We start from the raw sequence: 4,312 nt of genomic DNA, 5'->3' as shown, positions 1-4,312 counted from the left end.
CTGTTTTGTGTATGTGTTATTGAAGTAACCTCTTTTGTGTGCACCGTTGTCCAAGGAGGAAACCAGTGGAGTAAAAGCTCTAATGTTAACCCTCTGTACAACTGTTAATGAAAGGATTGCATTCTCCCACAGATTCCTCATCTTGGTAAATATCCAGCATTGCCTGCTTGAAAATAATTTTGACACGAAGCTTAGTACCGCTCGATATTGTTGTTGACGACTCCTTTGTATACGACTATGCCATTCCTGGATCGGAAGTGACATTGGCCGTCCTATAAAAGGATGACCACACCCCCACACCTCAGTTCCTTTTTTCCACACGCTCCACACACCATTTGGAAAACACGTTTGATTTTAGAATTCGATAATGCGTCGGTATGTCTGGGCCTAAGCCGTCCTGGTTTAAATGCTGCAAGAACTGCAACTCCAAAATGTCCGTCACAGACCCACACAATATCTGTGTGTGGTGTCTTGGTGTTGGGCAAGACACAGAGTAATGTGGTTCTTGCTTGGCGAATAACCCAAAAGCAGTGAAGGACTGCTCTGCTAAACTGGCGCTTGGCAGACCGCCATCCCCGGCGAAACCATTTCCTAGATCAGAGCATAATACTGAGGAGTCGACGCCCGAGAAACATTGACAAAGACCTCACCATGAGAAATTTAAAAAAAAAAAACGTTTGCAGTCCTGTAGCGAATCTCACCACTTGGCGTCCTCGTCACAAACAAAAAAATGCAGACACAATTCTGACTCGTCGGACGAAAGGGGCAAGTGCTACCATGCAAAGGGGGCTTCTAAGGAGGAGTGGGAGGATTGCAAAACGCATATGCTCAAGGTTTTTGAAAAGGCCTCAGCTAGTATGGCTCACACCATGGTGGTGCAAGTCGTTACAGCTCCAACTGTGCCCCGTTCCATGCGGCCCAAAGGTCGCCATGCGGGTCTAACCCTAAGGAGAAACCTCCTTTGCGTGCTGACAGTCGGCTGCCCCCTTAGGCCAAGAAGCCCCTTGAACGCCCCTGCAAGATCAGAGTTTTGTGCCAGACACTTGGTCTGTGTAATTCGACTCAATGCAGTCAATTTCTGATGAGGGCAACCCCATACCGTTTTTTGTTCGAGCCGATGGGAGGTGCACCTGGGATCTGTTTGATTTTATGGAAGACCAAGCCGGATTGCTTCAACTGGGGGAGGGCCACCACCATACCAGTGGTCTGAACACTTCCCTGGATGTGGAATACCAGCAATTGAACCCATGCCCGCACCCGAACATGCAATACTGCAAGTCGGTCGGGAAGGTTACTGTGGCCTTGGGGCTTGGTGCTCCGTCAAAATCGTTGTCACAGTATGACCTCACTGACATCCTCGACTATGGCCCGCAAACGGAACATGCTTTGCTGTTCAATGCGGCTATAGCAGACCCGGTCATCACCTTGGGGCAGCGTCCATGCAAGACACCGGCAGTTGACGTGGAGCTTACGAAGAAGTATACGCCGGCAAGAAGGGACCTCCCATTTTTCACATCCCACCCAAGCCCAGAGGGGTTAGTGGTGCAGACCACGACAGTAGCGCCCAGGCCCTCTACGTCAAACCTTCCCACCGACAGAGTTTAAAGAGGTTGACGCTTTACCGCAAAAAGTATTTGCCTCAGGCAGCATGGCCCTCGTGCTAAAAATCCCTATGCTTTCTCAACATTTTCCCACATCCTCTTGAGCACAATTACGGAGGCAGTTGATCAACTTCCAGAGGGGGAAGTCAAGGCTGGTTTACTGGATGTTGTAGCTGATTACAAGAATATGGCCTATCGGGCACGGCAAGCAGTTTTTGATGCTGATGACTGTAGGGGTTGTGCTATGGGCAATTCGACAGTCTTGCACTGGTCTGCGTATTTGAGGGACTCTGGGTTTTCCCTGAATTTTCAAGCAAATTTGCTCAACCTAGCTGTAAAGGAGAGTCAGGGGCACTGTTATCAGCTACCTCGATTACCAGCAAGAGGGTACTTGGGGCCCCAACTCAATCCCTGCCACAAGAATAGAAGACTCGACCATAGGGCGAAGTTTACTGTCTTTATTATCAAACAAAGAGACAGGGATTACACTAGAATAGCATAGTAGTCCAAAAGTTCTTGTTCTCCAAACGTATGTCACACCAATCATAAGTGAAGTCACAAAAACAAGTTGCATCCCCAAAACGTATCCAGGAAGGGCATTGGTTAGTCTAGGAAAACTATTTGTGTAATACATAGGGGTTAGTATAACCATTGGGTAGCCATATCTGGTGCCTCCTGTAGGACCACCTCTAAATGTTGCAAATACAAAGTTGCAGATTAACAGGGAAATTATTGGCCTCTGCAACATAGTGTGCCTTAATGTGAAAGATAGCTAAGAATCAGACACAATGTGTCTTCTCATCCTTGGGACCTTGGACAGCTACCAGGCTGAGTGAAACTATTCAAGGCAATGGGAACGATCACAAAGGTGAGGTATGTTCCCATCATGTTGCCATCTCTGATCGTCTAAGCCCTGAGACCATACATCCAGCTTTGAACCTGTGTAGCGATTGTACCTTTCCACCTCTGGTTTGATGGGAACAGCTTTCCTCCACCTCCCTTAAATAAATGGGCACTGTCCTAGTCTTCCAGGTAAATTGTCTGTGGACCACAAACTGGAGCTCTCCTGCTGGTAATTATGAGGATTTTGAGCTATGTTCCAAGCAGGTATTTTATCGCCTTGGTAAACTGGAAACCTTCCGTATCTGCTCGTCCTTGGCTAGGATGTGCATTGTATCTGTTAGAAGCTCTGTCTGCCTTCAGATGAACCAGGCTGTCAGCTTCCCCATGTATTCAAAGTCTGTCTTGTCTTCCCCATTCACTTCAGTGTACCTATGGCTTCCTTCATTGCTCTTATGGCCATCCATGTTTTTCGCAGTTAAGCATGTGCAAGCTAGATATATGTATTATTGGCATCTTGCTGTTTCTGCTTAGCTTAAGATTTACTGGTGTAAGTGTATCAGTCCTCTAACTACCATGAGGCATAAGCGTGTGGTTGATGTCTATCTGCAATAAACTAAGTGTTTGTGTAGATTTGTGCATGGATGCCTGTATGCTTCATGTCCAAGTGCAACTACATCGTGATGTCAATAGTGACGTCATCAGCTTTCAAAGTTCAAGTCAGTTGATTTGTTCGATCAATGACAACTCTATCTCCTCCATATTGTCAGTCGAGAACGATTTGAATCTCTGTCTAAGCGAGTAACATTTCTCACATCTGCGATGCATCAACGATGGTGACGAAGGGTGCAGGAGTGATGTACATCTCTCATTTCTCTGCCTTTAGGCTGCAAGTCGAGTGGGGGTCACGAGGGCCACACTTGGACCTCAGTCTTCAATGCCCCCTCTGGTTGACAAGACTACCACACTCCCCAAACAACCCTCCCTAGTCACGCATAGTTTCGGAACCCAAACCTGTGTTACTCCTAGATGTCCATGATATTTCACATTGTCGTCCAAACTCCAGGTCATGTAGCTGCAATCTCCTTCAAGGATGCACCATACCAGTTTTCCTTAATATTCACAAGAGTTGGCAGGAAACTGAAACGTTGTGCCTTGTAGGAACAGAGGACACTGCATCAGCTGTGACTTCAGCGCATTACGTATTTTCCTGTCCTCGCCTTCTTCTGTCTCTACGTTCAGTAATACTTTCATCCCAATAGTCTTTTCAGTAGTCTTCCTGTATGGTGATATTGCTACTCTGATAATGCAGAAGGCCAATAACACTAGTATCAATGCTGCTATCAGTACTTTCAATCCGTTGTCCATCCATGATGGTATCCAGGAAAAGATGTATGATAACCAGTCATCCTTTCCTAAAGCATTTGTCTCTGCCTCCATTTTGGTGTGCAGGCCTGATAGTTGAGTGATAGCATCTGTCTGGGTCCCATTCTCTTCATCGTGGGCTGGTAGAATGTACAGCAAGAAGGCCCGATTGTCATGACCGCAGCCTCCAAGGAGTCAGGTTTAGCCCAACTGCCTCGGAAGCTGGGTCACAACTTCATTTCCAGACACCCATCGGCTCCCATAGGGGCCTTATGGACCTTGTCCTGGCGCCAGTGGCGCCAGGCTCATAAGGGGACCCAGTCCCGGCACAGGACGTGCCGGGCTCATGATGCAAGGAATGGTGCTTGGGTGGACCTACCTGCTGCAGACCATGCTGCTCACTCACCTGCAGGACGAAATCCTCATCCATCCATGGCTGGAACTACTTTACCTTCTGGGTGTGGCCAGCACCACTCCCTGGGACTGTATACTGGAACTATTCTGGA

This window comes from Ambystoma mexicanum, chromosome 1p (genome assembly GCF_040938575.1).
Source record: "Ambystoma mexicanum isolate Mex_15411 chromosome 1p, UKY_AmexF1_1, whole genome shotgun sequence".
Classification (NCBI taxonomy): domain Eukaryota; kingdom Metazoa; phylum Chordata; class Amphibia; order Caudata; family Ambystomatidae; genus Ambystoma; species Ambystoma mexicanum.
This window is presented reverse-complemented; position numbering follows the sequence as displayed.